The sequence below is a fragment of the Tympanuchus pallidicinctus genome, unplaced genomic scaffold, assembly GCF_026119805.1.
Source record: "Tympanuchus pallidicinctus isolate F22 unplaced genomic scaffold, pur_lepc_1.0 scaffold7, whole genome shotgun sequence".
NCBI classification, from domain to species: Eukaryota; Metazoa; Chordata; class Aves; order Galliformes; family Phasianidae; genus Tympanuchus; species Tympanuchus pallidicinctus.
This window is the reverse complement of record NW_026294791.1, coordinates 1,902,654-1,917,035: the sequence shown is the minus strand read 5'-3', so window position 1 is coordinate 1,917,035 and position 14,382 is coordinate 1,902,654. Positions and strand designations below refer to the sequence as shown.

The window sequence follows — 14,382 nt, the reverse complement described above, 5'->3', positions numbered from 1 at the left end:
TTACACCTCTTGAGATATTAAACTGTTATTCAAGAATGTTGCTCGGTTCTTAGGAAAAGAAGCAGGCCTGTTGGTGGGCCTGATTTTGGAGAAAAAAAACACTGATGTGATTTCATTGAGACAAGCGTTGTGCATGTAAAAGAATCTGTTATTTAACACTTTTCCTGCAGTGCATTTGGGATCCATCAGCAGTTGGTTTACAGAGGACAGGAGGTGAGGACAGCCCCTGCCTGAGCTGCGTTTCCTCCCACTGCACCGGGGCACAAACGGGGCTCAGCTCCCACGTGGGACCCACCATGTCCCCATGCTGGGGTTCAGCCAGCCAGCAGCACTGCAGTGGGGTGTGTTTCATCCTCCAGGCAAGAAGAGAAGCCAGGAGAGGAAGGGGAGGAAGCAGAGCAAAGCCTGCACAGCCGCTGGGAGAGGAGCGAGCAGGCGCTTGGGAGGACTTCTAGGAATCAGCAACAGCATTTTAGCTTGGGACTCTGTGGGATATTGCTCAAGGTGATGGTATTTACCTTCATCACGACTTCAGTATTTATTTTTTTTCCTGTCATGAAATACAGAATGTGAGGTTGAGATGTTCTGGTTGTGATTTTGGAGGTAAGCTCTACTCACCCCATCCCCGTGGGCTGGTGCTGCTTCATCTGCACTCTCCCTGCCTTGTGTCAGAGCTGTCAAATCACATTTGTGAACCCCGAGATGAGTTAGAAATTGCATTTATCCATTCCTTTGAGCAAAGAGCTGGGCCTCGGTCTGTCCTGCTGACCATGGTTCGTGTTTTCTTCAGCGTGGGATTTCCTGTGTTTTCCCTGTGTATTACGAGGGACAGTGAATGGAAGGGAAACACGTCACAGCCCATCTGCGTGCGTCGGCTGCGTGCAGTGCTTTGGGGGTTGATTAAAAAAAGAAAACTAGGGAGAATGAGTTGTTTTGGTGGAGGACTGCAGTGGAACTGCGCAAATACAGCATCCAGGCCGAGGGAAGACCTCTTGGGGCCATGCTGCAGAGCTGGCTGAATGTGTCCAGCACCTTGCTGGCACGTGTTGGCTGTGGCAAGTGAGTGCAGCAGGCAGTGCCTCAGTCACACTGCAGAGCACGGCTCTGGGAAGGCCACAGGGTACAAATGCAAGTGGAGAAACTCACTGTAACCCACAAAACTAGGAACGCTTTGTTCCAGTTTCCCCCTTTAATATGTTTGTGTTTTTAAAGGATTAAAGCTTGAGCTGTGTGGAGCAAGATGACTGCTGCTTGTGGAGGACTGTGGCACCAGGAGGCTGCGGGTTTGTTCTGGGCTGCGTTGGAAGCCAAACCCACGAAGTTCTCGGTGAGAGAAGTGGGGCCCTCACTCCGGGCACGCTGCCTGGGGCTTCCTGCAAGACCCAGCCCTGCGAGCAATGTTTGTAGGCTTCGGGCTGCCCTTTAATCTGCCAGGTGGGCTGAAGGCAAGCCAGCAGACTGTAAGGCTTGGGAGCCACGGCTCCAATGTGTCTGGCTCAGCCACAGTTGCCAGCTCTGGCTCTGCGTCAGCTGCTGAGGCTGGAGCTCCTGGGATGCCCTGGCTGGCTGCAGAGTGGGTGAGAAGGCTGAGCGTGGGGACAAAAGCACATGGGGATGTTGGATATTGGTCAGCAGCCCTGCAGGGCTCTGTGGTGTTTCAGTATGAAACCATCACTGGGTGATGTTTTGATTGTGCAGTTTTGGCATTCCGCAGTGGAAACTCCCTGTCTTAAAGAACTTCTGCCTTAGTTAAAATCCAAGGATGTTTTCCTTTTTGAACAGAAATGAGTTTTGTCTCTTAAAGTCTTCTTTTGTAGCAATCAGATCACCCATTTTTTCCTTTGTGCTTTTGTTCCTCTTTACTATTCAAGATTTCTGTTTAGCCTTTTCTACCAACTATGCAAGTGGCCGAGCCATTCATCTTCCTTATGTTAGAGCACAAATTGACTCAGGTGCAACTTAGGGAACGTCTGGCTCCCTCAGAATCCAGTGCAGATTTGAGGCTACGGAAGTTTCCTGCAGCACAGCACACTGGAAACGGGCCCTGGACACGTACTGAGGTTGACTTATGTGGCATGGTAAAGAGATTTAGTGCTTTAAAATGTGTTGATCGAATCGTAGAGAACAGTTGGAAGGTGCATTGCAAACACTGGTTGTTTTATCTGTCATTCTGTGAAGAAATTCTGTACTGCACCTGAAGAGGGGAGAGAAGAAAAAATAAACAGAAAACCATCCCCCAAACCAGAAAAGCAAACCTCAGAGACCCAGGGAAAACCACTAGCTCTCCAAACTGCTATAAACTCATACTCAAAGACCTTACATTATGTTCAGTTGTTGCATAAACATGTTGCACAACAGAACACACAAACACATACTTGGAGTGTCTTTTTGGGGGAGGATCTCCTGTCCATGGCTGCCTCCTCCAGCCAGCTCCATCACAGCTCTATGGGGAGGAGAATGGGGATAGGGGAGTGGGCACTGGTGAGCCTGCACTGTGCATGGATGTGCTGTGATTTCGTGGCCAGGCAGACTTCTCAGGGTTGCAAATTTCCTTTCCCAGCATCAAAATTACAACTTCGGCTTTTTTTTTCCCTTCATCTGCTGCTGTTGTGCCCCAGTCCAGCCCATCTCATCCATTCTCCTTTAGCAGCATGCTCCCTCTGTTCCACTCATGCTGTTCTCTCGAGTGTCCATCCTGATTCTCTTTTTCTTACAGTTAAGCACTAAATCCCATTTGTGCCCACCACATAAGTTGGTGCTACTTGACTGAAATTCTTGGTCCAGCTCAAGTTCTGTCCTTTTGAAAGAAGGTTTTATATCTCACAGTTGGGTTTCCTGAGAAACCTTTTCCTCTGCTTTGCTCATTGTTGCAGGTAAATAGGAATTTGTGTGCAAGATTCCGTGCTTTTCCATTTTGCAACGTGCAGAAAGCAAAGGTGAGACCAGAGAGTACCAATGAAATGATCAGTGTGTGGAGGCAGTTGGGAAGACAGGTGAAGTCCTCGGGTATGTCGGATGGGTGCTGTCAGTAGTAGACTGAGGAGGCTTCAGTGTAGGTGCCACAGACCCTGGGAAGACTTCCTTGGGGATTCTGCGTGCCACTTTGGTTTCTGCTTCTGAATATTGTCAGTGAAGTGGATGGGCTCCTCGCTGAGACTCAGGTGGGGTCTGCACAGTCAAACCAAGCGCTTAGTGGAGCTGGTGTGGCAGCTCTGTATGAATCAAAGGTTTATCCTCGTGAATGCCAGGAAGGGAGGGAATGTAACTGAGGCAGAGATTAATGCTGATGCAAAATTAAATTTGTCTAAACGGGCCGTCAGTAAATTTCAGTTTCAAAGTGGAGAGGCAGCGAGGCAGACGCTGGAGCAGCTTTCCAGCAGGAGCGGTTGGGGCAGGAACCTTAATTAGCTGAAGATGGCACCGGTTCAGCTCTTAAGCAGCGCAGCGTGCCTGCAATAAAAGGAGGCTGCTCCTGCTCACCCTCCCGTCCTGGGGAGCCCCGGTGGCTCCTGTCCCCAGCCTGGCACCTCCTGGCAACCCCAGCATTCAGCATCCTGCCCATCCGGCTGCCAAGGGCCCGCCTGCTGCCGATGCTCTGCAATGAAAGGGCATTCTGTGGAGCTGATTCACTGCTGTGTTTTTACTCTTTGCTCTTTTGTATAATCCTTGCTCTTTCAAGCTAACAGCTTCCCGTCAGATGGCTTGCCAATAGCAATTGTGATCTTAATATTTCATGCCAGGTTCATCTCGCTGTCCTTGCAGGATAAATGAGGCTTATGAACGCTCCAGAGAGTGCCTCTTTCCTTTTGTAAGGCCACAGTTAATTGCAATTAAACAGTCGGTCTTTCTAAAATTAATATTATTATTGCTACGCTATGGATGTGCTGTAACTTTTGGAAAGGCTTACAAATGTAGAGCAAATACAAGGGTAGCCCTTTGCTTGCTGTTTTTTTTTTTTTTTTTTAATATATTTTAATCACCTGTTTGCCTTGGCAAAAACGTATACTTCAGATATTGAAATCAGCGGGAAAATAAACCAGTAACTTTGCTTCAAGTACAATCTGACATCTGTTCCTTTCTTCTTTTCTGTTCAGCTTCCTTCATTATGCTTTTTCACAGGTCTCTTTGTTCTCCGATATGTTAATTCCACGGCTTGTTTATAGTGCGTACCTCCAGTGTGGGTTCCAAAGAGTTCTTTAAAATGTAAAGTTGCTCTTGTTATCCCCAACCCAATCCTACCACTGCTTGTACATGCACAAACCCAGCTCGTGGAGCAGCCGTGCTGTGGTATTGCTGACCCTGAGCACTTCAGGCTGGTGGGAGCTGGAGCGCTGCAGAGCTGATCAGCCACCTGAACTCAGTGTGTTTTTTTCTTGAAAGCATGAAACTGTTTGGAGCTGGGGTTTGGTTGCACTGAGAACAGCCTGTGAATGGTGCTTACATGGGGGCTGAGTCCCGCTGACCCAACATGAGCACAGGTAGGAGGTAGCTGTCTGCAGATCACACTATGGGTTACTCAGTCTGCGCTGCTGCTCGTGGCACAAAAGATGAGGTGGCATGATGTCTCGTAATTAACACATTATCACATTATTCTATTATACATTAGATATATCATTACAGTATTACGTTATACATTATTACTGCATGACCTTGCTTGAAGAGCCATCAGTACAAGTGTTACTGAAGCATCTATTTGGAAGGGGAATCAACTTTTTACAAGGGTAGATACTGATAGGACAAGTGGGGGTGGTTTTAAGCTGAAGGAAGGGAAGTTTAGATTGGATGTCAGGGAGAAGTTCTTCACAGAGAGCAGTGAGGTGCTGGAACAGCTGCCCGGAGAGGCTGTGGATGCCCCATCCCTGGAGGTCGGATGGGGCCCTGGGCAGCCTGGGCTGGTATTAAACGCAGAGGTGGGTGGCAGAGGACTGGGAACTTGACAGTGTTGCCATCTTGGTCCTAAATGCACTGCTGCATCCCTCCGATCGTGCCTCATGTAGTTCCCCAAATCTGCTCCCAGTGTAAATAAGCTGTGCTTAGAAGGAACAACCCAGGAACGGTGTTGTTCCTGCGGGCCCCCTGGGCTCAGTTGGGCGTGGGGCTGGGCTGCAGGTCATGGATGTGCTGCTGGAGCAGCAGGGCTCTCTGCCGAGCCTGGAGCTAGACAGCATTTCAGTTCTCATGACTGGTTCCTAATGTTTCCCAAGTACGCATTTTTTCTTTCAAAATTTAAGAGAAGAAAAAACGTATTTTGACTAAGGAATGTAATTCCCTCTCCCCCAAAAGAGATATTTATTCAAAAGCTGGAGTAGGTCCAGTTCAAATGTTGAGTACTGAGCCAGTACAGAGACATATAGCACATGTTCATCACCATGCAGGTGCGAGGGGAGAGGGAGTTTAGGCTTGAGCCGTTCTTGAAATATTACTTTTACCTACATGTTTGACATTTTCTAGCCCTTTTATAAGGAGTGATGGAAATCTACGTTTTTCCTCCTTTAATAAAACGAACTTCTCGCTCGTTAAAGGTGCTAGATTGACAGCCATGGAGACTGAAGTTTTCTGTTTACCCTGAGAATAAGTACAGCATGGGAAAGCTGCAGCACAGACTTCCTTCAGGTGCTGCCTAAGCCAATGTGCCTCAGCCTTGACCTGGTGAGAAATTCATCCCCTCCCATCGCAGCTGTAGCTTTTGTGATCAGACTCTGCAAGGGAGGAGCCAGTTCAGGGTAGTTTTAATGATGCTGTTATTCCTTCAAGAAAATTTTTGGACCTAAACAGACCACCCCAGGAGCTACGTCCGGAGCATGTGCAGTTAGCAGAATAACCTCATCATCTTCTCTTCCACTTTGTACACACAAAACTGAACACGTCTTTGATGAACCCCAGGTGAAAATTCAGAGCTTGCCATGAAAAATAAGTAGCAGGAAAAGATGACTAACTGCACACATACGTTAAGAAAACCTCCAACGACTCCTCATTTTCCTCTTCTAGTCTTAATCGCTGGTGTGTTTGTCCTTCACAATTAGGGAATGCCTGAATGTGTGTGTTGCAGGACAGTCATAAATAGTGGCTTTGCATTAGGAGAGGTCTGGTCTGTGTATCCAGAAAAAGTGAAGGAGAGAAATGGGGGGTTTTTTAGTTTATGACTAGTGAAATTCAGACAACTTAGGCTTGGAAAAATATAAGACACGTAGGCAAATAGATCTTCTTCAAAGCCAGTTTGCAGTGATTGACTAAGTACCAAGAAGAAAAATGCAAACGCTCCAGTTCAGCAAATCACGAATATAAATGTGTGTGTAATGGTAGTACTGCTGACCTCAAAAATTTAACTTGCCAGTTAATGTTGATGTGAACAACATTTTCGCTGCTGCCCTGTCCTTTAACCCATTTTTCTTTTTCTTTTTTTCTTTTCTTTCCAATTTTCCAGTGTTACCAATTCAGTGGAGAGCTAACCTTTGGTAAACTCACTTGTGATGAAGTGGGTATCAGATTTTTGCGTGACAGGCTTAGCAAAAGTCATTCTGATGTAATGCAAGAAATGAGAAGTTTACAGGATTAGCAATAAATAGAATCACTAGGTGCTACTCAGTGAAAAATGTGCTTTATTTTGGAATAAGTTCCCCACTATGTTGTGAGCCTTCATGAATACAGTTGTTCTGGTCCTGCTGCACTGCTGCTAAGGGGACAGCTGGGCTGTGAAAACAGATCCTTTTGCATCCTCTTCTGCCGTAGATGTCTTTGATGAAGAACTAAGGGCAACGAGTTGTTCTGATGCACTGTGACTGGGTCAGCATTATGGATGTAAGCCAGTCGAAATGCTGCTATGCCAAGGTGACTTTGAAGGACAAGAGCCCCGTGGATGACCTGGTGCTGTTCTAGATTTCTACAGTAGAAGAAAGTCAGTTGGGATAATTTACTTCTCTGCAAAGAGAAATCCACTGCAGTTAAAACATCAGAGGAGATTAAGACACAGAAGATGGCAAAATCGGGTTTGCTGTTGAGTGTAAAGCAATTTTTTGGTATTAAGCTCACAAGGTGTGTGAAGGGCACTGCTGTAGGACAGTGGAGATCTCTTCAAGGAGGAAGAAAAGGAGAAAGGAGCTTTGTGAAGATTGCAGCCTTCAAGGCACTTGGAGGCTGTGCTTTGCTTAGAAGACATCGCAGCCTGGGCTGGTAATGCCAGAGCCCAGCACCGTGCTGCTGGGACAGTCAATTTCTGATAAGGCTTCCAGACGTGATTCTTGTGTCAGGCTTTGCCAGTACTAACATTAAACAAGCTGATGCGTACATCTGTTTTTTATATCATCTAGATATGTGGTGTTATTAACATAGCTTTTAATTTACATGTCAGAGTAGATAAAACTCGTTTGGATGAGTATCACTGTGAAACTGCTGAGGTGGTGGATTTGGGGTGGTGACGGTGTCACACTGAGGAAGGGAAAAAGCAATCAAGTGCAAGAGGGCTGAAACGCCTCAGGGCTGTTACAGATCCCAGATGGTGAGAAATCACTTTTTTGGCAATTTTAAAGAGATAGCGATGCGATTTCATCCCTTCGTGTCTGTCACCACATCATCTAGTGTGGAGAGCAGCACAGAGGAATGTGAGTCAGCAGGAGCCAAACTCTTCTGCTTTTAGCACGCTGGGGCATATTGCCTTCGTGTTGTCCTTTCAAACCTGACTTGTACTGAGATAGCATTTGAAGTTCATTGTGGTTTGAAGGCACGCGTTACCCTTTCAGGAGGCCAGTCAGTGGCGACATGGAGTGCAGGAAAGTAGTTTGCACTGATCCACAGGTCTGACTTCTTCTGCACCAAAACATTCACTGTGCTGTGGCGTAGCAGGGAAGAGGAGCACTTTGCAATTGTGATGAACCTGGTCCTGGATGACTGTGGGAGGTGATGTTGTGATGGCATTAATGCAGTCAGCAGGTGCACACGGGGTTGCCAGGGATGTGACCTTTACATCACGCTTCATTTCGTGGTGTTGCCAGCAAGCTCCAGTCCCAGCAATAGAACTGCTTTGCCTATCTTCCCTACCTAGGTTATTTTACCATACTATAAAATCTAGTACTTGTTATTGGCATGGTAATAAAGGTATTCAAAAAAGGCAAGAATATGAATTACACATTATAATAATGTGATCTCCCATTTCTTACTTCCTACAAAGGTAGAATTGCTATTACTTCTTACGCATGCATCATCTTACATTACCTAGGGAGTTAACTCCTGCAGCACTGCATTGACCTTTACCTTCTCAAGTCCCATTTTGAATAATCAGAGGTGAGCACTGAAAATTTTACTCCCTGCTATGAAATTTGTTACAAAAAGATGACAGTAGAGAAGACTGCTAACTTGCTGTCAGTGTTTGAGAATACTGGTTCCACTTTGGCTAACCAGAACTGTTTTCCTAATTCTCTGTGTGGTATCTGAATAGTTTGTACTTTGATACCTGAGATATGATCTACAAAAACTAGCTGTTAATGGCAGTATTTATTATAAATTATTGTTGCTAGTGAGTTAGAGATGTGTAGCTGAAGCAGCTCAGTTATCTGTTTTTTCCTTCTTCTAAGAAAGGTATGTAGTACACATTGCCTCCCCTTACTGTTTATCACCTGGAATTCTATTTCACCATATAAACAAATGCTTACCTGTGCAGTGGCACCTGATTTCTCAAGTTTGTACAGAGACGTGCTGAAGATAGCGGCAGTGCTGTTGGTGAAGCACTCTGCTGCTTCCTACTCAAGAAAGAAGCATTAAATGCTTTCCCCATACCTGTCCAGTAACTTCATTCCAACTTTCCTCAAGGTTTTTCACCCCGTTTCCAATTAGCTTCTTTCTAAATGCAGGCTTTGCTATTCTTGTTCCTTCGTTCCTTTCTGCTCTCCCTTCTTTTTTTTTTAAGAGGTTTGGTCAGAATGCTGCTGTCTTGTTACTATTCCTTTGCTCACGGTTGAACAATGTAGTTTATTAAGCAGGCTCTCACTCATGTTGTAGGGGTGCAGGAGCTTAGCAGGCCTGCACACGGGGAGCAGGGCAGTCTTGCAAGAGCTGCATGCAGGCAGAGTGTTTAGATCCATTTTGCCTCGCAGTGACCTCTCCAAGAATTTCACACACACTCTGGGCACTGGGTTTCTTTCCACGGGCTTACCCTTAAGTGCAAAGCCATATGTTTTAGGGAAGGTTAAGCAATCAGCAGGCTGCACACTTAACCCTTAAGTACCGTATCTGGGACTGGACGTTTTTATTACATTGCTTCAGACTATATATTACTCCACTACCAAGTGAGAATTTAAAAGGTTGATGCAAGAGCCCCTTGAATAGTACGTATTTTTGTAACGCGTTGATTGATATTTGTTCCAGATGCTCTTCGTGGTGCATTTATTTCTTTAGCACATCTCAGAGCTGCAAAGCTGTCCCAGATCGGTGGTCCTCCTGCAGGACTGGCTGCCTTTCAGCCCACAGAGGTAAATGGCAAGTGAAAGTGCCTGTGATGTGTGATTAGGGCCTCATTTCATCAGTCAGATGCTTGCCAGCCTTTATTTACCGGCGCTGTCTTAGTGGTTACTCTATATTCTGCCAGCTGCTAGCGTTTAAGGAGCTCTACAGTGTCAATACTATACGTGAGTACTTTCCTATTGTGCTCTGATAGGAGATTGCCAGAGTGCAGCAAATCAGTTGTAACGCTCCTGAGAGCTGCCCCTCAGCTGGCAGGCCTGGTGGCTGCATGCAGCTGCACTTGCTGGAGCTCAGGCTGCCCTTCTTCCCATGCAGTCATTGCTGTGACCATCCAAATTAAGGTAACAGCCTGTGTGCTTCTCTAGCAGCATTCACATGGACGGTGTTTGTCATAAAATACGTAAAACTCTATGTATGGCTTTTGGTTGGGAATAGGAAGCTCAACACCTCCTCTCCTGCCCATGGAGGACACAGTCCTGCACCGCCCGGCTCCATGCTGGTGCTGCAGAGTGGTGCCACAAGCTGATTAATGGCAGGGATTACCAGAGCCAACATTTGGGGTCACATTTTTGAAAGACACTTCTAAAATAAAGCCTCTGATGTTATTTTACAGCCTTGTTTTATGCTTTGAAATTCCTCTAGCAATACAGAATGTTGTTTTTCCTTTTTATCAGTATTTAAGGGTATTTCAGCCATTAAACTTAGTGACTTCAGCCAAAGAACATACTACAAATAGCTTCTTTGACCTGATAAATAACAATTCTTCCTGCATTAGCTACAGAATAAATATTGCTTTGTTTGTCGTCTTGGAAAAGAAAGTCTCAAAAGAAGATGGGAGAAGCAGGCAAGAATGCTTGGGACAAACTTGATCATGTAAATGAATGGCAAGTATAAATGTTTGTAGTCCAGTTAAATTTAATGGAGCCATCCCAGGATCCTGTTGGCAAGGATCAGTCTTGGACTTCCAAATCCATCCTTCAAAACCCACTGCCTGCAGGTGAGCTCTTAATGCCAGACTTGCAGATTTACTGGTTGTGGTCGGAAGAAGTGAAGATGGGGCTGGAGAGGCTCCTGTAGTTACCAGGGTTGCCCATGGGGTGCTCTGTGGGATGCTGCACTGAAAGAGATGTGCTGTCCATTATTCTTCAAGCATGGTGGGACTATGATCATTTGGTCAGTTTAGCAGTAAGTTTTTGTCTACGTTTTCAAATCTATCTAGACTTCTTTTTTTTTTTTCATTTCTGTAGAAGTAGCTGGGATGGCATCTTTCTGCTTCATACATGAGGTTCTTTTTGTTTCGAGTTTTTCTGCTAAATTCATCCTTTCATCTCTTCTATTTCAAATTCTGTCTTGTGTTACATGTGAAGCAAAAGCGGAAATTCTTTTCTGTTTTTATGAGAGACTGTCTTTAAAAAAAAATCAAAGCTTTTCAGAATTGTACAAAAATGGGTTTGTTTTTAGTGAGTGTGACGTTGTCCAGGCAGTGAGCTCACTCTATGGACCCGTGCCTTTTGGATAATTTGGGTAGCAAAAACAATACAGATGGAGTTACTTTGTTCCTTTTTGGGGAGTCATGCTGCATGCCTGTTTTTCAGCAAACATTTAATCAGGAATTGGGGCTCGTGGGAGCTGCGTGCGTGGCAACAACCAAATAGTCTCTGCATTTAAGACTCCCTAAATACTAAATACTTGTAACTGCTCCAGTGCTGTGAAGCCTAAAGGTCAACAATTGCCTTTGTGAAGGTCCCCAAACGCAGGTTTGTACTATGGAGTTTTTAAGAGACTATGGGGTAAAAGGTATCACTTCTTCCCCCTCCCTTTTTCCCACCTTTTGAAGATGTAGTAGAGCTTCTTTAATGCAGCCAGCATCTCTTTGGAGCGGGAGATCCTTTACCTCTGTATCCAAATAGAACAAGGGTATAGCTAATGTGCAGATCTGCATCTTACAGCTATTGAACTGCTGGTAGAAAGACTCCTTCTCTGGTTGTCTGCTCAGTGGGCAGGTTCATAGCTTTGTTTGCTTAATCAAAATTTGCAATGAAAAGATGCATAAATGACTGGACTTCTTTAAGCTCAAGAAAGCCACCACAGCCCTGAAAAAGGCAACTAGTCACTCAAGAGAGTACAGAGTTCAGTCCATTGCTACATCATCCTTCAACTCCGTTATCTTCAGGTTGTGTCTGCTGCTGTAGCAGAGCATCCTCGCAGGTCACCGTGGGTTTGCTGCTGCAAGGCTGGAGGTTGGCTGAAGGCAGGGCAGTGTTTGATCTGTAGGTTCTTCAGCCCTGGTAAAGAAGCACAAAACAAAGGCAGAGCACCTTGTTGGGAAAATTGGCGAAACAGTTTAGTATTGAGTAAAAATTCTCTGACTTTGTATTTTCCTGGGGTCCTGTGGCAGTGCTCTAACTAACTCCAGCTATTTTAATGGGAATTCAGTACAAAATTTCAGCTTTGCAGCGCAAGCTTTCTGTTGTAGTACTTAGCTACAAAACCTTTCATGATCTCAATTGAAAAGCACCACCTTATACATAGCTCTTATTAGCCCCTAAGTTGTCTTTTTAAAAAAAAGCTATCTCAATTAGTGCTTTTGAATAGCCATGCCATCCATGTAAACTCTGCAGTCGTATTGAGGGACTTCAGCAGTCGAGGCTCTTGCCCTGTGTTTACAAGTGTATTTTATCCGTGTTGTTAAAGGCAAGCAGCCAAGTGAGCAGTCCCTGAGTGATAACTGCTGCATGGTAGGTGGCACAGGCATCTTCTGGGAAGGAGCAGCTGAGCCTGGTCCAGAGCTGTTCAGCAGTCCAAGCTCCTCCAATGGCAGATGGGACATCCAGAGTCAGGTTGGGGCTGCCTTAATTCCCTGTCCTCCTTAAACAATTCCATGCACACGTGGCATCTTGCTGAGGAGGTCTGCAAGCTCAGCTACCTTTCATCTTCCCCAGGGATTGTTCTGGGTAAATGATGAGGGTGTTAATGGAGTGGTGCTTGAGAAAGCTAAGCTGCTGCACAGTGTGCTTTTAGAGCTCCATGGAGAAACATGCGCCTGTTTGCTCAAGACTAAACGTGGCCCCAGAATCAAACTTTACAAAACGAATTCATCTACGGAACAATATATGTGCTTTGTTAGGTAAATATGTACTGATATATATAAGCATGCCTACAACTTATGGGATAACTTCACTGAGAGTATGAACATGAGTGTGTCTGCGTTAATGGAATCTCAGTAGAAATAATCATGAGTTCTATCTAAAAACCTCACAGGCAGAGGTTTTCTGTGGGTGGATTTTATATTGCCTGGTACGTGCGTTATATCAAATTGAAAGATGCTACCTGTGACATTCAAGTGGAAATTCCAGCTAATTGGCACTGAGCCACCAGACTGCATGGGTGTCCAACCTTCTGGCTTGTCTGGGATGCGTTGAGTGGAGAGGAATTCTCTTGGGCTACATATAAAACACATAGTATAGTTAATGCATATGAGTAACAAAACTTACATTTTTTTAATCAAAACATTAAGAAAAGAGTGCCACAAAAGTATAAAATGAGTGGGTTGGACACGTGTGCACTAGACAGTGTTTTACAGTATCAGCCACAAAATAAGCAGCTGCTTTTGTGATCTAATGTTTTCTATTACTGTTTGTAAATTTGGGCTGTAGTTGGTGATTTTCCGTGATTCTGCCATCACACAGTGTGTGTAGGTAGATCTCTGCATACCTCCCAATAAACAAGCTGTCAGGGCTGTTTGGATAAGAGCTGGGAAGGGGACAATAATAAACCAGAAGTACAAGATGGTTTGGAAAGCCGAGTTATCTCAGACTGTTTATTTTTAATGGGCTTCCACAAATAAGAAGGTACTTTATTGTCAGTGGTACAAATAAATATTAAGAAGTGTGCACGTCCTTAGTCGCCGCTGAACCCCAGAAGTTGAGTGATTGGCACAAGCCTCTGATATTTTTTTTTGGAAGAGCCCATCCTGTGCAGAAGAAAACAACCCGTACACTCCCTCATGTCAAAGATAGAGACTGGAATTCCCTCCTGTTGCTTCAGAAAACACAGGTAATGCGATGTGCAGACGTGAGGAGCTGTGGTGTCTGGGCACATGAGGTGGCTGGCTGCGAAGCCTGCAGCTGCCCCTTTTTAAAGTCCACTCTTAACTAAAAGGTTGCCACGTCTGGTTTTTATCATTTCCAGCACAGACTAAATAGAAAGAAATCCTGCCCCTTTCCCGAGCCCTGAAGCGCAGGTATGGGGCTGGAAATCCCCATGACATCTTTTGCAGACCAAGGCTCCCTTTTCCGAGCTGCTGAGCAGACCTTCTCAGGAATATGTGCTTTAAAATCCCATTGCTGTTCCTGGCAGGGACCTGGAGCGGTCCCAGCTGCCCTCTGCACTTCATCTTGTTGTATCCCTGTTATCTCCATGCTATCTAATGGAGACTTTTGGCAGCTGAGTTACGAATGAACCTCACTGAGCTAAATATAATGGACAGAATACAACTCCTAGATGAATTCTACCATCATAGTGCATTTGACCGTGTTATTCTTCTGTATTTTGGTTGTGTGAACAAGTGGTTTATAACGGTGCTTGTGGTAGAGCAGATACGTTCTGTTACTTTCATTTTTCTTCTTATTACACCTTATTATTATACGTCTACCAGCCACTGGGGAACTGTTTCTTTTGGTATAAAAATCCAGGTTCCTACAAGAGGAGCAGCTTGATCCAGTGACTCCAAGCAGAATTTCCAGGGCTGTGCTGGGCGGCTCGGCCCAGGTGTTCTGCACACTGAACCATCCAGCGAGTCCCAGGATTGCCCTGCTGCTGAGGTCTGTGATTGATCAGACCAAGCACGGGCTCTCAGAAGTGCTCCTCTCCACATGGCTCTTGTTTCACTGCAGGCAGTTACCCGAGGAGAAAGTTGCCTTTCCCAGC

At 45.3% G+C, this 14,382-nt stretch overlaps 1 protein-coding gene across 6 annotated transcripts in view; it reads left to right on the top strand.

Annotated features, from left to right (window-relative positions):
* ROR1 (receptor tyrosine kinase like orphan receptor 1) overlaps positions 1–14,382 on the top strand; it is a 146,449-nt gene that overhangs the window by 52,131 nt on the left and 79,936 nt on the right. Inside the window, exon 1 of one of the 6 annotated variants that reach the window (XM_052666856.1) lies at positions 9,709–9,794. The exons of the other annotated variants lie outside the window; for them this stretch is intronic. The gene's annotated coding sequence lies outside the window, so the exon portion shown is untranslated. Of the gene's footprint in view, positions 1–9,708; positions 9,795–14,382 lie in introns of those variants that run through there. 6 annotated transcript variants of the gene reach the window in all.